This window comes from Dunckerocampus dactyliophorus, chromosome 5, assembly GCF_027744805.1.
Source record: "Dunckerocampus dactyliophorus isolate RoL2022-P2 chromosome 5, RoL_Ddac_1.1, whole genome shotgun sequence".
In the NCBI taxonomy this organism is placed as follows: domain Eukaryota; kingdom Metazoa; phylum Chordata; class Actinopteri; order Syngnathiformes; family Syngnathidae; genus Dunckerocampus; species Dunckerocampus dactyliophorus.
In genome coordinates this window covers 12,197,380-12,218,046 of record NC_072823.1, presented here as the reverse complement: position 1 = coordinate 12,218,046, position 20,667 = coordinate 12,197,380, and the positions used below count along the sequence as shown (strand labels likewise).

Genomic DNA, 20,667 nt, shown 5'->3' with positions numbered 1-20,667 from the left:
TGTCTGAAAACAAATGTGTGTGTGTGTGTTAGAGGGAGGTTGTTCTGTTGATAAGTGGTGTGGATAAAAACTAGTTAAAAATCTATCCATCTTGTCCGCACAAGAGCTTTGGGCTCTGCAGCTTCTCTGACCCCATATGCAACTCTATCCCCTCAGCAACACACACATGCACTTAGAAAAGGCCACATCTAGACAGGTATGCATACTATATATGTTGCATATATAATAATATATATATTGAATATATATATATACTGTATATATAAACATTGTGTGCATTTTCATGTAGTTGGCTGAGTGCATTGGTGAACCACAGAGATTTTGTAATGAGTGCACATAACAACCTAAGGACTTGGTCCATCGTGCCTGTGTCAGGTTTAACGTGACACGGTCACCTCGGGGAACACTGTGACATATAGGTATAGAGGAAAACATGATGATGGAAAATTGTTCCCAAGAACTAGACAGCTGCCATTAATAACAGCCTGTGGATGTGGTGTGTCTTTTATTACATTAATATGGAAGAAATGATGTATAAACTAAAATGTGGAGCAGGCCTTTGTATGCAACACAGTTCTGGATCATTACATCTAATCCTCCTCTCTCTGTTACTCTGTTTCTCTCAAACATGAAGTTCACCTTTGAACCGCCTTGGCTCAGCTTTTATGCACTTAAAGCGCCTGGAAAGAATAAAGCTTCTCGGAAGTGTGTATTCATTTCATCTATTAAGTGCAATAGTCTACAAATGACTGCTATTCATGTTGTCTCCCACTCTGTTCACTGTTAATCAATATTCACTTCACAATACTGGCTTAATTTTGTCTCCTTGTCTTCTTAATATAGTTGTCCCCCAAAAAACATCTCCTCCTCCTCGGAAAACGACATAAAAACCAGAGAGCTCTCTATGGGTGAAAAATAAGCAATTGTCAATCTGATAGATGAAAAATCAATCAAAGCCATCAAAGACACCCAACTCACCAGACGAGAAAATGCACAAAGCTGCGTCCATGCGTATGAGACGAGGCGAGATTAGAACATAAATTTGCTGGACGATAATTGGACGATAATTGTCCTACAATTTATTGTTATTGACAAAATTTGCTGAGACAACTTTTTCATGAATTATACAGCATAATAATGTAGGGCCCTATGAAATCAGTTTTATTTTTTCCAAATTCCGTTTTTTCCGTTAAAATTTTTTAGAATTCCGTTTTTTACATTTTACACTTATTTTTACCAGCATAGTGTATGTGTGTTTTTTTTGGGGTTAGTGAATAAAATGTCCGTTAATTAAAAGAAAAAATTCTTACATTTATTGATGCAATACATGAATGGACCAGTTTGCCCAGTAATTGAGAAATGGATGTAGCCTGGCTAACTTTTGTAATGGCATGTCAGCCTCTGCACGCATTGCTACAAAATCTTCCAGAAACTGTAATGGCCGTCCGTGTATGTAATTAAGGAAGATGTAGTCACAGATGCGACTCCGACTGCCTATGTAAGATATTTTTTATGACACGACTTTTAGAAGCGACTTTGGGCTTGGTTTTTTTTTGTAAAGTCGCTTGCAAATTCCCAAGTTCCCTACTTGGACATTATAATTTTACACACACACACACACACACACACACACACACTTCTTACACACAACCACTATCCTGTGAAAATACTGCAACTTGTTTGATGATGAGGATGCTACATTAGCTACGCGTACCCAGGGATTTGTCTTTGAATGGTGAGTACAGTATTTCTTCCGTATGCCATATATATGGATTTCGGTTCATTTAGCCATTATTATACTTGAAAATGCTAAATGTAGGCCAAAAACACATAAAATGTGCTTAAATATCCATATTTTTCACTAATAATACGCCGTAGTCAACCGCAAAGCAGTGAGGAACCGCAATATGATTTTTTAATAAATACTGTATATTTGTAAAAAGTGTGACAGAGTGAAGCCGCAAAAGCCTAAGCGCGAATAGTATTACAAAATATTATTTCATAATAGGGTACTAAGTGTATGGCAATACACTTAGTGAAAGGATTTTAGCATGATATTGTGAAATTACAAGTGTGACGCATAAATGAATGAATACAAATTGTATAACTATATATCACGTAATCACAGTTAGAAAAGGAAATTCATGACTTGAATGGGGCTCATTTGTCTGCTGGTGTCATGGATTGTATTTCAAACCTGTCATCTGTCTCTGTCTCTGTGCAATTTTTCAAACAAATCATAAAAACTGGATCCATTAACAAAACACAAGGGAAATAAATGTTCACACATTTATCCCAGGTTATGAATGTCGTAACGTGGCTCCAGGTGACAGATAACTGATTGGAACTGTTCAACTGTCCAAAGCCACTTCTCCTTATAAAATTGGGAAGGAAGCAAACCTGTTTATGTGCTCTTATAAGAGCTGGTTGTGTGCTTCTGGCAGCCCGGGTGATGTGGATGCCTCTGGCAGGCTCTTTTTGTGTTTTACTAGAGAAACACCCTCTTCAAAAAACAAAAAAATCTGCCAAAATCTTCTTCTGAGATCACTGATCCTGAAAACAAAAACTGCAGCGATCTAATTCAACAATCACATAGATTGAGTTCAAAGGAACCACTGTTTTATGAGAGCATGAAAAGAAGCAGCAACGATATGCATGCTTTACTACATCATGCGTTAAGCACACAAACAAAACAAAGAGTTGTGGTTTGTGTTATCAAAGTGAAGGTAGACCTTTTTTTTTTTAGGTTTTTATGTTTCCCTGTTAACTTATTCTATTACATTTCAGACCGTTATGGTAAAATGCTAAAATTAGTCTAGAAATGGGCTGTACACAAGGGGGGCGACAAACGACCACAGTTGGCAAACCCCATCGCCAACGCGTAGAAACGGGAGGCTATGAGTGGTTGTGGCCAGCGACGCACGAACATGCAGAGTGAATTACGAATCTCCCATGGTTTTGATTGGCTGTCACATTTGGAGGGACCTTTAGGGTATCACAGTAGTTCAGTAGAAAAAAAGCTAGCTAGTACCGAGTTGCTATTACCAGATCTTGCTCGTATCGGAGATACTGTCATGCAGGTTCCTTTGAAAATAAAAGGACTAGAGGCAACGTCGCCTCCCATGTATGGAGTCCATAATATGCTCGAAATGTTGCAGTATGAATTGTTATATATCCATCTCATTCACAGAACAGTTCTCTGGGATTTGTCTGGAAATTATGTTATTGTTTTTATTTGTTAGCTTTGTTTTGTATCTCTACATGTCGTCTCAGTAGTGAATTCATTTGATTTTTATTTTTCCCTGGTTTCCCACCTGTAATGTCAGATGAATCTAGCAAATCTTCCAAGGCCCAAAGCCCATTTCTGTATAATAGTTGTATCCAAATCTATTACTACAAGTAAATTAGTGCAAAATCATGTTAAGGGATGGAAAAAAAATATATATATATATGTGCAGCAAAGAGAATGTGAAGAAAGATCTTGTAGAAAAGTAAAAAGCTGAATTGAGAGAAGACAAAGTGGGAGTAAAGTTTTGACATTGAGCTAAGACAAGATTGAACTCAGTCAAAACAAGCCCATGCCCTCACCCCCTTCACAAGAATAAAGTCAACACTCGCAGTGATTTTTGTTTATGACCACCTGGAAAAACAGGTAGATCAAGCTAGAGGGTCTTTGCAGTCACATTTCACAGCTGTCCATGGAAAGTTGTATGGATTGCGGTGGGAAGCTTTAAGCTCTCAAGACAAACAAGAGGGTATGCAGAAGAAATACTGTATTTGCAATTTACTATTTACAAGGTCACCTGGCAAAACAGTTTAGATGGCAGGGTAAAACAGCTTGGAGAGAGAAGTAGAAACTATCCTACTAATAGTATTTCATAGTATTATAGTAGCTGGTGTTGACTGTAACACATCTCTGCAGCATAATGTTGATACCAGCTAAAGGAAATTTGCCACTATATGCTAATTATACAACATTTACCATTAGTGGTGTCACAAGATGACCAAATCATGAGACGAGATTATTATTATTATTATTAAGATTGGGTCCACGAGAACTGATACACAAAAGAATGCAGGAGCGTTTGGAAATGATTATTGTCCCACAAATTGACGCTAAACGATATTATGATCTACATTTTTTGTGACCAAATAAACCACCACTGTTATGACAATATATAAGAAATAGCTAATATATATATATATATATATATATATATGCTTGGACAATAAACACGGCAACAACTGTTCAACTTCAATGAAAAAAACAGCCACATGTCACTCACTGATGCTGGGAACACTGAGGAGGGTTGCAAGGTGTGCGTTAAGCACTTAATGTGCCCTTACAATAATGCCTTGCACACTGCCACTTCGATATTACGTGTATTATCATTCATAGTAGCGATGCAATAGTTCATAGTCTGGCTTCTGGCTGCCCTGCTCCACGAGACAGCTTTAGTCCAAACGAGAAATCTCGTCACGTTTTAATCACACGAGATCTTGCGACACCCTTATTTAGTTCATTAACGATGTCTTTGTGAAAAACAATGCATTAGCAAACAATTGAGTGAGCATGGAAGATAATAATAAGAGACTGCATAGAAAAAAGCTGTAGACATACTATATTTCTTGAATAGTTACCTAATAGGAACTTGGGTTAGATGCACAGCTACAAGAACTCCTAAGTCAGGGATGCAAGAAAATAATGACATAATTCTTTCAATCTTCCGGCAATTGACTAGCGGCCTGTTAGATAAGTTGGATAAGATTGATAAGAGGTATCAATACTGGATAGATGGATGGTCATGTTGAATGGCCAGCCTTCGCAATACTTTTTGTCCATGTGGTCTTCTGTCAGTCGCTTCGTATATATTGGCCGGTGATCTGTATCCTACCTCTTGTCAGTTTGCCTGTTGATTTATTTTGAAGTTGTTGTTTATATTTTTTTGTGGATGGAAAAAAAACACTGTTTAATCATAAGGTAATATACAATTCTCTTTATACTATGTATTCTCTGTAACATATATAATATATATCTAATTCTTCCTTATGGACTGAATTGCTGCCACACAACTCTGAGCCGTTTTCCCTTAGGCACCATGGTAATTATCTTGTCACAGACCTGTCTAAGGGTGTTGAACATAGTGGGCTGATGGACAAAAAATATAACTGGCTCCTGGGTACCTAATGAAGACGGAAGGGGACTTGTGTCAAGATGCTGTCATGTTGTAAATGTCAACCCATACATGAGCACTGAGGCTGAAATGGGGGTCTTGATAATAACTTATCCAATTTCTAGCTAACAAGAAAGGCAGTACTGAACCAAACAAAGTGCTGATGAATCAAAAATGAAAAGTTAATCGAAAGGCTAAGAAGGATGTGGTCAGTAAGGGCATTAGTGTGTCTGTAATTTTCAATAGTTTTGACCCACTGTGTCAGACAGAAAATCACCAAAAGCCAAATTATATGAGTTTAAAGTGGAAAAGGGATTATTTACTGTTTAGGTTTCTCTTTCCAATGATCTAAACAACCTCAACAACCCGGGCAAGACATGAGATACAAGAAACGTAAGAAATACAATAAGAATAAATAAACACATACTGTAAAAAAACCTTTGTCAGATCATGTGAAATTTGTAGTGCAATAATACATAATGAATAATAATATATCATAATAATAATACATCATAATAGTAATACATGAAGATTTAATAAGTTCAGTCCTGTGTGTGTTTTTATCGCTCCCACTCTGTTATGTTGAAAAGCCGCATGGCATGGGGGAAGAATGATCTGCTCAGTCTTTCAGTTGAGCAGGGCAGTGATAGCAATCTGCCACTGAAATTGCTCTTTCGTCGGGAGATGATGCTGTGCATTGGATGATGCTGGTTGTCCATGATGGAAAGGAGCCTCCTCAGTGTCCTTTGTCCTGCCACAGATGTCAGGCTGTCCAGCTTAGCTAATGACAGAGCCTGCCTTCCTCACCAGTCTGTCCAGGCGTGTGGTGTCCTTCTTCTTGAGGCCACTCCCACAGCACACTACTGCATACAGGACGTCACTAGCTACCACAGTCTGGTAGTCTGGTACTGGGTGTGTCCTGTTTCTCCTGAAGTACACCACCATTTCCCTGCTCTTGGTGGTGTTGAGGTGCAGGTGGTTTGTGTCGCACCAGTCAAAGAAGTCCTGGATCAGTTTTCTATACTCATCATCCTGTCCATTCCTGATACGTCCCACGATGGCCGTGTCATCCACGTACTTCTGTACATGGCAGAGCTCAGAGTTGTACTGAAAGTCGGACGTGTACAGGGTAAACAGAACAGGAGAGGAGACAGTTCCCTGCGGTGCTCCCATGCTGCTGGTCACAGTGTCAGACCCGCAGTTCCCCAGTCACACGTACTGAGGTATGCCAGTCAGGTAGTCTGTGATCCATGCCACCAGGTGTGAGCCTACTCCCATCTGTGTCAGTTTGTCCCTGAGGAGCTGAGGCTGGATGGTGTTAAAGGCACTGGAGAAGTCCAAAAATGTAATCCTCACAGCACCACTGCCTCTGTACAGGTGAGCGAGAAGATGATGGCGTCCTCAACTCCCACTTTCTCCCTGTATGCAAACTGCAGAGAGTCGAGTGTATGGCCTCAGGTGGCTTCAGGTGATACAGCAGCAGCCGTTCCATGGTCTTCATCACATGCGATTCATTCAGCTCACCAGGATGTGGTCTCTTTGTGACTGGAACGATGCAGGACGTCTTCCACAGTTGTGGAACCCTCCCCAACCGCAAGCTCAATTTGAAGATGCGCTGTGGAGGGTCTCCCAGCGCCCACGCGCAGGCTTTCAGAAGTCGAGGTGATACTCCATTCAGACATGCTGCTTTGCTGGGGCACAGCCTCCTTAGCTCTGCACTTACTTGAGCTGCTGGGGGCAGCTGTGTGTGGGAAGGGCTGGTCAATCCTGTTAAAAAATGTCAGCCGACTCTCTAGTCATTTACCTTAGTGTCCTTGTTTTACGCTGATCCTGTGCTTGCCTTCCTACCTGCTTGTCCAGTGGCCTGCCTGTCTCACAGGTAGCTTTAATTCCTCTCTCTGTACTTGTTCCATTTTTATCGCGGTGCATTCGGACTCTTATTTTGCACCGTAGTTTTAAGTTGCTGTGCTTTTTGTTTGCAAAAGTGTTCAGTAAAGCTGTTATTCTTACCTGGAAGTGTCTTGCCTCTGCATACGAGGATTCACACCTGCACGACCACGCACCAGGCGTGACAGGTTTAACTGGTCTTCCATTCTCACATCCCCCTCAATGTGGGCACCCCTCTTTGAGCTGCAGCCCGTGATGCTCTTCATTCCCTGCCACACCTCCTTCATGTTGTTGTTCTGCGTTCTCGTTTGTACAGTATTTTCCTTCTGAACTGCTCCTTTGCTGCCCTTAGCTTGACTATTAGTTCCTTCTGTACCTGCTTAAGTGCTTGTGTGTCACCGTCTTTGAAGGTCTTCTACTTCAGGTTCAGAAGGTGTTTGATGTCACTTGTTATCCAGGGCTTTTTGTTAGCAAAGCAGCGTACAGTCCTTACTGGATGCAAGCGATCATTTCTTTTACATTGTCACTGTGAGGGCTCTGCAGCGCATCCTGGTCAGCGGTCTCGAAGCAGTCTAACAGAGCCTGCTCAGCCTCAGGGACCACTGAATGAGCGTCATGGGTAACTTCCTCACTTTTGTTATATAGTGAGGTTTGAGCAGGACCAGCCTGCGGTCTGCCTTCCCCACTGCAGGTAGGGGGGCAGCAATGTATGCATCGTTGATATTTACGTACATTACGTCTATAGCTGTTGCCCCTAGTGTTACAGTCCACGTACTGGTAGAAGGCAGCCAGTGTTCTGTCAAATGTCACATGAATGAAGTCCCCAGAGATCAAGACAAGAGCCTCAGGGTGCTGCGTTTGGAGTTTATCCGTCGTGCAGTGGATGACGTGACATGCAGCCCAGAGGTATGTAGACAAGCATAACAATGGCGTGACTGAATTCCCTGGGCATATAGTAGGAATGTAGGCTGACAGCCAGGAGTTCGATGTCCCTACTGCAGATGGATCTTAATGTTCACATGCCCAGGATGACACCACTGTTTCTTTACATACAGTGCAAGCCCACCTCCTTTGCGCTTACCACAGGCTCTTGTGTCCCTGTCTGCTATGACTGTGTTGAACTCTGCTAGCTCCACATTAGCAATTGGCCACGTTTCAGTAAAGCACAATAAGCTGCATTCCCTGAAGGTCTTGACGTTCTTTGTCAGTGCAGCCAGCTCGTCAATCTTGTTCGGTAGTGAATTCACATTTCCCATGATCATAGAAGAAATCTCCACTTTCTTGCTAGCCGCTTGGCTTTCATCTTAGCGGCGGCTCTGCAGCCTCGATACAGCTTCTCCCTGGGTAAACAGGGAACCACACCAATGTAGGACCTCGCTCTCATGGCACGTACAAATGTGCAAGAATAGACAAGTCTCAACGTGGACGTGTCCATATCCACAGGATAGAAAAGAAATTTAAAAAAGGAGAAAAGCAAGAGAGCTGCTCTAAAGGCAGCCACTCACTGCGTCACCATTTTGAGAAAAAAAAAACAGACTAATTTATCTCATAAGAGAATGTAAACGGCATGTTTTGTTCCTTGTTTAAACAAATACAACACAAGTTGATATTTATTTTCACAAAGTACGTCAATCACAACAGCTTGCCCATGCTATGTTATGGTATGCCTTTGATGCTCAACAGAGAATTCGGCAATCGTCATGCTATTTGCCTTAAAAGGTTCCATTGTGATGACTGAAATTTTAGAAGCTTTTTCTTTTGCAATGCATTTAATTTGCCTCATCTGTTTTACTCCCTGCTCTTCTCTTCAATGTCTGAATCAAAGCACGGTCCTCTGGGATCATGAGATGTACCTGGTGCAGTAAACAACACGCTCGAGCTTGTCAGTCATGTTCCCTACTGACGGACCCAAACACTGATAAATGGCTGGGTCGCGCCAGGAAGATCATCCAGCATAAAAACTAAAGCAAAACAAATCATGCAAGTGACTTGCTGTGATAACCGAAAGACCACTCCTACATTTTTTTAAACTGGAAAGCTATGAGGTCAATCAGAATCACCAGGGTGGACATTTCCTATTCCTCAGCAGTCTGTAAAGCAACATGAGTGTCCAGGTTTTGTTCCCCTGTTGCAATGAAATGTTGCTTGTACAATGTACCCTTTTCGTCTGCATCTACAGCTCTCCGTGTTTAAACGTTGACATCTAGTCATGGTTTCGTCTCCATTACTCATATTTGTAACTACAGTATCACCTAAATGGCCTGCATCAAAATGCGTGCTTGAAAACATTTTTGCTACATGCCAGCAGCAAGGCAAATGTCAGGAACAAAACGCTGACATCAACAACACATTTGTTGACCTGACAAAAGCCTTTGATACGGTCAGTCTTAATGGACTATGGAAAGTCATGAGCAAATTTTGATGTTTGGTTTGGTTTGGTTCAGTTTTATTTGAACATGCATGCAAGTTACAATGGAATACATCACATGATTCAATTCACGATTCCACGATTTCCCAAAGGAGTAGGAATAAGCAAAGCTTATTTAATACTATGACATTTTTGGGTAGCAAGTTATTATTAATTTTATGCATTATTTTAGGTTTGAAAATTTACTAAATCAGCAAATTTTAATATTTTTGATTTTAAAAATAAAGGATTTGTATGTTTTCTATACGCGGCATTATGAATGATCCTCACCGATCTTTTTTGCAGTACATTTAGCGAGTGAATATTGTTTTTTTAATTATTACCCCATATGTCCACACAATGAGTTAAATATGGTAATACCAGAGAACAGTAAAGCGTGTGGCGTGATTTTTGATCAAGAACAAATTTTGCTTTATTCAATATTGAAGTATTTCTCGCCACCTTTTATACCAACTTTCTTTCATCACTTTACAGATGTCATTGATATACAAATTGAACAGTTTTGGTCCCAATATTGACCCCTGGGGTACTCCACATGTAATAATTAAACTTGCAGATGTGTATTCTCCTAGCTTGACAAATTGCTTCCTGTTAGGTAGGTAGCTTTTAACCCAATTCAAAACTAATCCCCTGATTCCATAACTTTCTAATTTTGTTGTTAAAATGTTGTGATTAATTGTATCAAAGGCTTTTGTAAGATCCATGAATACTGAAGCGGCACACTTTCTGTGGTCTATAGCGTTACTAATTTTCTTTGTGATTTCAATCAGTGCCATGGAGGTTGAAATGTTAGCTCTGTATCCGTATTGACTATCTGTGAGTAATTCATTGTTATTAATACATTTGCTTTACAATTATTGACAATGTCAGTGATTTCCTTTTTAGTTACATTAGTGAGAAATAAGGATTCCTATTTATGGTTTCATTCCTTTCCTCCATTGTCCATTGCCTAACTTCATCAACAAACAAAAAACAAGGATGTTGCTGGTGCCAACACTCTTTAGCATCATGTTCTCAGCGATGCTAATGCCAACAATTTAAATTGTTCTTAACGTTATTAAATTGCACCTCTCATTATTCTCAAAGAACTGGTCTTGTCTCTTGTCTATTTTGAAGCCAGCAGAAAATTTTTGACAGACCCCAACTCCTGGGGGACTCTCTTCCAGGATCACCCAGCATGGCGAGGGGCAATCAGGAAAGGAGCAGTAGCGCACGAGGCACAGCACATCAAAACTGCCAAGTTAAAGCACACATTACACAAGTCTTGTGTCTTCGGCAATTCTCCTCCTCCAACAAAAACTGCCGCTGAACTCTCTTACCCTACTGTGGATTGGCCTCATCCACGCGTCCATCTCCGTAACAATGCCACACCACCGATGGATGACGCATGAAGATGATTCTCTTCCCGTAGGAAGGACGAACAACACTACATGCAGTTTTCGTCTGCATTTGCAGAGCTCTATGTTCAACTAGTCATGGTTTGGACGTCTCCATTCTTATACTTGCAACTGTCACCTAAAAAATTTGCATCAAAATACAAGCTGACGATGCATTTGTTATTGGCCAGGCACTGAACAGGAAAGTGTCTTTGAAACCAAGGAGGAGGCTCTGTCCTGGCTGACAGTCTTTATCCCTGCCTGATTTGCTCAATTGTCTCCCTCCTGTAGCCAATTAGAATTAACTGCGAGACTCAGCCTGCCACAAGCATTCTCAAACTCCTGCAAGACCCTGTGCGTGCTTTTACAGGACTGTGAGTATGGGAGTATGTGTATCCATGTTCTAACACCAGTACTTCAGCGGACTACCTTCAGATATACACTTTTCAACACAACTATTATGTTAGCACTACATGATACTTACATGTGGGCTCAAGTCATACTTTCAATGACAGACCAATGTACAGTATACACAGAAAGACAAATCACTGTGCTGAAAAGTGTTTCTCATTTCCCACACACCTCTTGTTCTCTGAGACAAGTGACGGTAATTCCAAATATAGCGCAGCTGACAGCAGACTGTCAAATCATCAATATTGCACCACTGCACTTCAACGCTGATGGCAGAGCAGCATTTTTATTGGAGTGAACTTTTGATATATTGCCCTCAAGCATGACATATGCATCAATAACAGTCTGCCTTTTTGCATGATCATACAGAAAACTAGAACTGTGTTGCATGCACGAGTGTAACGTTTTATCGATTCTCGAAAAACCCTATGCAAATCCACAAAAAAGTGTTCCTACCCTCTCTTATGGTCATGAGCTTTGGGTAGTGACCGAAAGGACAAGATCGTGGGTACAAGCGGCCGAAATGAATTTTCTCCGTAGGGTGGCTGGACTCTCCCTTAGAGATAAGGTGAGAAGCACTGTCATCTGGGAGAGGCTCAGAGTAGAACCGCTACTCCTCCGAATTGAGAGGAGCCAGATGAGGTGGCTCGGGTATCTGGTCAGGACGCCTCCCTGGTGTTGAGGGCAAGTCCGACCGGTAGAAGGCCTCAAGGAAGACCCAGGACACGTTGGAGAGACTAGGTCTCCCAACTGGCCTGGGAACACCTCGGGAGGAGCTGTACGAAGTGGCTGGGAAGAGGGAAGTCTGGGCCTCCTTGCTTAGGCTGCTGCCCCGCGACCCGATCTCAGATAAGCGGTCAAAGATGGATGAAATTACATAGGATCTCTTGCACTACTGTGCCTGCTGTCTTCAATTTAATAAGCCCATATTTAGACATGTTTATCAGCACTACAAGAACTTGTGACAGTGTCTAGTATTTCCTGTTAATTTACTGAATGGACACTGCACATTAATCAACAGGTGTGTATAAAATACGAACGTAAATATGCAGGATTAAGCAGGGTCTCTAGTTTATATCCGCAGAACCGTGTATAAAACACATATAGGTATAACCACTCATAAAAGCTAAAACTAGGGCCCTATGATTTCCAGAGTCGTACAATTGGCCAATAAAACCGCTCATCTCCTCATAAATGCTAGCCAACTAAACATGTTGAAGCGGCCACCTGAAACATCGACAAAGTCGGCAAAAAAAACCTTCCTCTCTTACTCATCACCGAACATGAGTGGAGGCTAACTGGGTTAGCTTACTTTCAGAAAGCATGCCAGCACGGCTATGTGTGTGCGACTCAGACTGCACGAAGCATGCACTGATTTCGGCGCCGATTTAATAAATTTTCAGATATCGACGATTTGCGGATCCTGATATGAAACCGATCTTATCCACTGATCTTCTTCTGTACCTCCGCAAAAGTTTGGAAGTCAGCCACTGTCCCCATTTGCTCTGCCACATGGACAGCTAACAATCAAGACTAGGTAACAATCAAGGCTGGAGCCAAAACAGCGGCTTGTTGTTAACGGTTATGAGCAGTGAAAAGAGCAAAGCTACTGTAACCAAGGGTTTCAAGATTCCTGTTCATTTCATAGAAGTTTGGTGTAAATAAAGGAAGGGAGCCAAGGCTGCAGGACGCATGTTTATTCATGTTTATTAATTTATTTACAGCTCATCTCTATTTTATTTACAGCAACGGTCAAGAGACCTTCTGAACACACCCAACACACGTCCGGCCTTCAAAATAAATTGTTTACTTGTGGTAACAAAGTGTCATAAAAAAAAACTGCTTACACTAATATGGTAAAAATTATGGACTTCATGGAATTGGATGACCATCCATTTTCAGTCACTGAGCACTTTATTGTTGGTAATAGCCTCAAATCAAGTCTTCAGTGTAACCTGCTGTGCAAGTTTTTTTTTGTATTTCAAATGTGGAAAATCAAAGACTAAAGGAAGTGATATAATTTAGTTGCTTACGCAGCAATTTTCTAAACATTTCATTTATATTTTAGAGAACTACCTGCAGTTAAAACCACAAGTTTGTATTGTTTCACAAGTATTGTTAAATGTTTATCAGCGAAATAAGATTGGAGCATTGAATGTGTATGCTGTCACTTATTACAAAATAAAATAAAAAATGGTATCGCCCAAAATCGGAATGGGCGGTTTTTTCACAGCAAAGCTCAAAACTTCAATTTGCCTTAAAGTGCATCAAACAGACTAGCTCATATGAATATCAAATCTAATGTAATCCTGCGCATCAAATTACTGTTTCAATACATTATTACAACAATATTGTGGCATCTCCATTGCAATTAAGAAAACAACATCAAATTTCACATTAATAAAAAAGGTTTGACTGTACAGTTAAATAAATTAAATAAACAGAAGAGGACTATATTCAAGTTAAATAAAACTGCACCGGTTTCTCCGGAAAAAATAATAGCAATTTAATAAGTGTCCCTTTAAAACAAAAGCTGCAACAGTACATCATTAAAGTTTTAGATGTTCTTGTTATTGCTGTTGACAATGGGATTTGCTTGATTTTGTCACACAGTTCATCTTGTTGTTAACTTTGTCCTCCACAGGCAGCTGAGTGAATCAGCAACTGAGTGAAGCAACTGAATGATCTGCTTTGTTGGGAAGCAATGCATGATGAGGAAGCCAGTAAAATAGTTGTTTTTGTATTCGAAACTCATATTGTATTGTTTCTTACCTAACTTTTGAGTGTTAAATTGCTGTGTGATGATTTTAGTGTTCTTTCTAATATGACACCGTGAGTCAGACGCTTATACGAGTAATGACCTACTGTGATTTCTGATGGGTTTACAAGTTCGTGGGGAGTTACCTTGTAGCTCGTGATTGGCTCCTGCCAAAGAAAGAATTACTGTTTCCTCACTGATTCGCAAGCGACACAGTATTTAAACAATTAGTACAAGTTCTTAAGTATAGGAGAAGTCGCAACATCAGAAAAGCCATAAATTAGCCGCACTGCTGTATAAGCCGCAGGGTTCAAAGTTTAAGAAAAAAGTAGCGCCTGTACACCGGAAATTACGGTACATGAACCTAAATCTAGTGACTATACACTTAAATAAGAGTATCAGAAAAATGCTACATTGACTCTAAATAGCATTTCCTTGTCTTCTCTCAAGAAATCTGTTACTAACTGTGATATTTGTTCAATGTACAGGATTCCGTTGTGTAGGTCATAAAAAGGGGATTAAATTACCACAAAAAATTAAGGTTTCAATATTATTTTTTATATACTGTCATAATAATCACAGCACACTTTCAAAACATAATAAAATCAAGGCCAATTAAAATCCTGTTTGAGACAGCTTTTCATTTTGTAATTTTTGCGACGAGAACAATGGAATGTAAATGGGAGGAAAGAAGGACGGGGAAAAAAGCAGCACAGCAATGAAGGCCATAGACAAACAGTATTTCTGGCAAACAACCAAGCAGGCAGAAAAAAATCCATGCTGAGGCATTTTGAGTAGCCCCACAAAGAATCAAGTACTCTCAGCAGCATGTAAAGTCTTGACAGTTTTCTCAAAACTTCACGAAAAACAGCAGTGTTTTGTGAACATGCACACAGAGCCAGAAAGACTACTTTATTCAGTAGGACTGTCCTTGCTCTCAATCTGAGGGGTGACAACCATGTGAAAAGTAGGAAGGAGAAGGCACTCATGGCGCTATTCGTCATTCAGTTGTGCCATTTTGCCTTTCTTGAGAAGCAATAAAGATGTGCCAAAGAGCTTCTGTGTGTGTGATTGTGTGTTTGCCTATCTGCCTGTGTGTATCTTTGGCACGTCTGCAGCAATTTCCTGTGAAGTGTTTTGAGAAGAGATATGAAGCTGAAGGATAGTACTTCTTCTAACCAGTACTCTCTTCTTGTTCAGAAAAAAAACATTCAGATATTTGTGATGTGAGAAGAAAAGAGGAAACAAATGAAGAAAATAAGGTAGAAAAAAAGACACATCTAAGACATAAAACAGACATAACATGAATGAACAGACAAAAAGTGAAGGAGTGTTGGACCTTTGCTTCATTCCCAGGTATCACGTTTACTTGCGGTTCCAAGATTGAAAAATAATCAGAAAGTAAAATGCTATCAGGATCCTTCCCTCTCTATTCAAAAGGAAAACTGCACTTTTAAAAAAAATGTTGCCCATCATCCACAATCTTTGTCAAACGTGACCACACCTGTCTTTCTCTTTTCTGCGCATTCTACAGGGAGAAAAACAGCTTAAACACAGCTAGCATGTGGGAGATAACAATGCATTGAGACTATAAAGCCCCCCAAAAACTTCCATAAAACTTCAATTTACATAACTGACCTGTATATAAACTGAGCTACAGCGACATTGTTATTGTAGCATATAACACAAAGAACAATTTTTCTGGCGTAGTTGTGCAGTGCCTCACGCCACTACCAAGCGCTGTTCAAAACAGTGCGATATGACAATGTTCAAAACAATGCGATAGGGCACCAATCTGTACTGACTGCAAAACAAGAACAAGCATTAGAACAACTACGACTAGACAACCAATTTATCTGCATTAATAAATATTAGCACACATTCATGTTTTGTTTATACACAGCTATGTGCTATGTGCTCCGTGTATCACAATCAATATCATGGTGACTTACTCTTACTTACTCTTACTCTTACTCTTAAAAAGTTACTATCACTGCTATCACTGCAGGGTTTGTTAGCGCTAACAATTCTTAATTTGCTGTGATGCAGTCTCTTGGCGCAATGTCCTCCTTGCCATACACACGACGCTGTCATGGTTGAGTGCGGCGATGACCCCAAGATGCAGAGCACTAATGCACTAATGGGTACTAGACCACCCTTCCAACGACAGATTCCAGACGTCTTTCACGGCCGAAACCGGAACCAGGGACGGGAGGAGGAGGGTTATGGGTCCCTCACGCTCTGAGCCCCCAGCCAGAAAGGTGCATCTGCATCGTGGCCGCACTGGTGTGTGAGTGGTAGGCCTTTCCATGGATGGTAACACTGTATGCCACACTCCATTTCTGTCGGCATGGCTTGACAAGCTCCACATTTACACCACCAACTCATGCCGGTGTAATGATTTGCCCCCGATCTGCTACATTTGGAGTTTCACTCTCTCTTCTTGCGGGCACAGCTTCTGAAACCTGTAGCTCATCCTCCGTATATTCAGGCTCCAAAAGATGAGGTTCTGGATCCTCGTTTGTCCAAAAGTAGTCGTCTGCGGCGGCTCTCACAAAGTCTGCCATAATTAGTAGTAACAAACAGACACGCGCTTGACACGCTGCTGTTGTTGACAGAAGTAGCATTAGATGTGAAATCATTGCGCCCACAAAAGAAGTTCCGGTAATGTTTAAAATGATCAAAATACGGCAAACTACTATGAGTATCACATCTTATCATGAATATATCTGTTAGTGCATGGTCACAGTATGTATATAAAATGATAAAACGGTGTTGGAGGTTTTTCAGAGGGTTTTATAATCCAAAAAGTAGGTGTGTCCCATGACGTGCATTGTTAGCAGCCTCATTTTAACTGTTTTTCTCTCTTTAGAACACACAAAAAACGGGCATGTGTGCTCATGTTTCACATAAGGATTGTGGATGATGGGCAAAATTCCAAAAAAGCGCAGTTTGCCTTTAAAGATGACATATGCAGTTTTTTTCCGTTTAAAACACTTCTTAGGTGACTTGTCTGTGACATCGTTCGGTCAAAATACCACAACGAACATTCTACTGTTCAGGGCTGTCCTGCCCTGCAAATGAAATCCAATCACACTGCAGCTCTGCTTAGTTTTTAGCTTTGACATAATAGTGGTTCAGTGTAGTTGCTTGAGAGAAAAGACAATAGCCGATCTACGCCCAGAGCATAGAAAATTGTGGGGTCTTCTGCAAATAAGCCGGATGGTTGCGCTGCAATCTACAATTTGTTAAAAGACACATTTTCTGACATCGACAGCTCACATAAGCCACTTTAACACATGCATCAATTTTGTCCCTGCAGTGGTGCGTACATTTGCATGCCAATGAGTAAATTGGTCGTAAAAAGGTGTGAAGTATGTGTAAACTGTGCAGGGCTGCACGCCAGTTTGCATGAACATTTTTAAATGTTAAAAATTTCTGGCATGAATAATCTTGGTGCCACTTGCGTGAACTCGTGTAAACACATCGCTACCTGCAGTATGTGTAAACAATGGGGGCGGTGTGCATCAAAGCGTATCTCATTCACATGCATGGGTTAACTTTTCCACCACCTCTCAGAACAATCTGGGGGAATTTTCAAGTCATTTCTGTAGCGTCTTGGAATTTTCCTTGTGAAGTTCTGTTAATATGTGATCATGATGTCCAAAGTGATGTCTTCTAGCCAGCCATTCCCTCACCCACACTATCCGTGCTTTCCTTTTTCTAGTTGGGGTTATGCCTTTTTCCTGCTCTTTCTGCATTATCTTTCTTCAGCTGCGAGCTGCGTACCTTTTCTTTTCTGCAATGACAGCTTTTTCTCTGGAGTTCAAAAACTTGGAGGTCTTTTGCAAATAGAGGAATTAAGGTGGCAATAAAAATTGTGTAATTTCACAATTGACGGTTTGGCAGGCCCTCTCTAAACCCAAATGTGTATAGAAGCAATTAAAAAGTCAATTTTCTGTAATGTATCCCCTTTAAAAGTTTTATATTTGCTAAAGCTTATACTTATGTCTCAGTCAGGCATGTCCAGGCTGCTACCATAGGCTTACAGTAGACTGCTTGTGGATCTTTCATGCTACACCGAGCTCTTCTCTCCTCTTCTCTATATGTACCTGCTTAACATTAATATATTGTCTATGTACAATACTAACTTGTCTCTCTCTCTAACACTTTCTGCCAGCCCATAATACGTGCTCCTGGTTCCAGAGATGCAGACACCAGCACTGTTACAACCATCATCGTTTTTATTACAAAGTCAGCAACAGTCCTGTTGATAGTACACCTCAATTGCTTATTATTGCTGATATTTTACGATCATATAACTTCTATAATCTACTTTTATAGTTCACAGCTGCAATACAATTTTGTTCTAATCAACAGTACCATCTGGTTGGACTTTAAAGCTTAACTTGCCATACATAAGACACTTTTGGGGTGCGTTTCAATGTTTCATACACATGCCATCAACATAGCTTCCACTATCTCCAAATTTCTCCAAAGTGTCTCCAAAGTGTTGAAAAAAATAGTGGTTTTAAATATAATTTGGATAAACTCAAGACTAAAGCGTTAACTTTGACAGCCCGATTCAACATTTAACCACAATTAACGTAAGCACTGCACACAATGACTCAAAATGTGTCTACTTCAGGAACCATGATGCCAGGGTTGCACTAAACCAACATAACGTCTAGGCCTCAAGAAGTCTACTTCTGACAAATGCACCGACACAATTACCAAGTGGATTGGAAAAAAAACCTGAATAAATCAGCTTACTTTCATGGCACTCAAAGCTCTGTCACACTTTTACCACGGTCACTAATTGATGATGCAGTATCAGCAGCAACTGGGGGTTCAGTATCTTGCCCAAGGATACTTCGACATGCACCGAGGATCGAACCTGCTTGGGAGACGACCCCTCTGGCACATGAGCCACGGTACCGATTAATATTGTCAAAGACATAAGCGTTATTAAATTAAGCTGCATCTCAAAATGTACATTGCGCAAGGTTCCACTAAGAAGCACAAGAATGACTAAATTAATTGTGATTAATCTAAATTAATCCACAACAGACCCTAATCTAAGTGGGAAAAAAGGGGAGGCAGCGGACTTTCAGTCCGAGTGGGCCATGTTCCGTGCCTCCATTGTCGAGGCGGCTGATCTTAGCTGTGGCCGTAAGGTGGTCGGTGCCTGTCGTGGCGGTACTCCCAGAACCCGTTGGTGGACATCAGCGTTGAGAGATGCCGTCCCCAACGGGCCTTTTTGGCACATGGGACTTCAGAGTCAGCCGACGGGTATCGGCAGGCCAAGCAGATTGCGGCTCTGGTGGTCGCGGAGGTAAAAACTAGGACGTGGGAAGAGTTCGGGGAAGCCATGGAGAATGACTTTTCTCCGTAGGGTGGCTGGCTCTCCCTTAGAGATAAGGTGAGAAAGTCTACCAACACATCCAACTGGTAGGAGGCCTCGGGAAAGACCCAGGACACGCCTGAAAGACTATGACTCTCAACTAGCCTTGGAATACCTCAGGATCCACTGGGAGGGTCTGGACAAAGTAGCCGGGGAGAGGGTAGTCTGAGCTTCCCTGCTTAGGCTGCTGTCCCTGCGACCTGACCTTGGATAAGCGGTAGACAATGGAATAACAGTGTAGCAGTGACACAGTGTAGCATAACTTTTATTTAAATTCAAAAGCAGCAGCAGCAGAAACTCCATTTCCTCTTTAGCAGTCTGTGTTGTGTCCAATATAGGATTGTTTACAACAGGCCTTGTATGTCCTGCATCACATCTTGCTGTCTTCCCTTTAGATTAAATTTCCTCAGCAAAGGTTTGTGCTGTGTTTGTTGCTTCTGTTGGTTGCTGCAGAGTAAAAATTATGCCTTTAAAAATCAATGTAAATGTTATCGCAATCAAATTACACCTAAGACACATATTTTAACAGTTCCCATGATGCTTAAAGTGCAGAGTCACAAAGTCGTGAATTGGATTAGTGAAGTGGACGTTAATATCACGTTTTGAAGTTTTATGCAGCGATTGTGTTTGGGACAAATCTCAAGTCGATTTGATAAAGTGTATAATTGCCACAGCTTTTGCTTGGACTGCTTGGACCGTTACAGTTGAACTCGAAAAAAAGCATCTCACATCTCATCACCGGAGCTAACGAGTGACGCTGGAAACACATAGTGGAGGTAGGATTGCAAGGTTTATAGTGTGTCTTTCTGTGTAAATAGCCACTGTTACAACATGGACACCTACGGCTTATAAACAAGTGTGGCCTATATATGTGCAAAAATGTTTTTCTCCGTAAATTTGGTGGGAGGACAAGCGGCATAGAAAATGAATGAATTTGGTTGGTGCATATTATATTCCTGTGCGCTCAATTTTACGGCATAGTGATTGTTTTTTACCCTTAGTTAAGTAATCACACCTTTTGTTAACTAAGGATAAAAATGTGTAAGAAAGGATAAAGAAAATAAAAATAATGCTGCAATGAAGAAAGCAATGTAAGCAGTGAAACTTAAGGTGGACACAGTAAAAGGCCAACAGAAGTAACATAAAAAAGAACATTAATTAATAAAAATAATAAAATTAAATAATATGTAGACATTTACGGAAGAAATGACCAACTTCTATGGGCTGGT

The 20,667-nt window shown here is 40.8% G+C and overlaps 1 protein-coding gene across 2 annotated transcripts in view; it reads right to left on the bottom strand.

Annotated features, from left to right (window-relative positions):
* spon1b (spondin 1b) overlaps positions 1-20,667 on the bottom strand; it is a 73,984-nt gene that overhangs the window by 13,081 nt on the left and 40,236 nt on the right. The gene's annotated exons all lie outside the window — the stretch shown is intronic.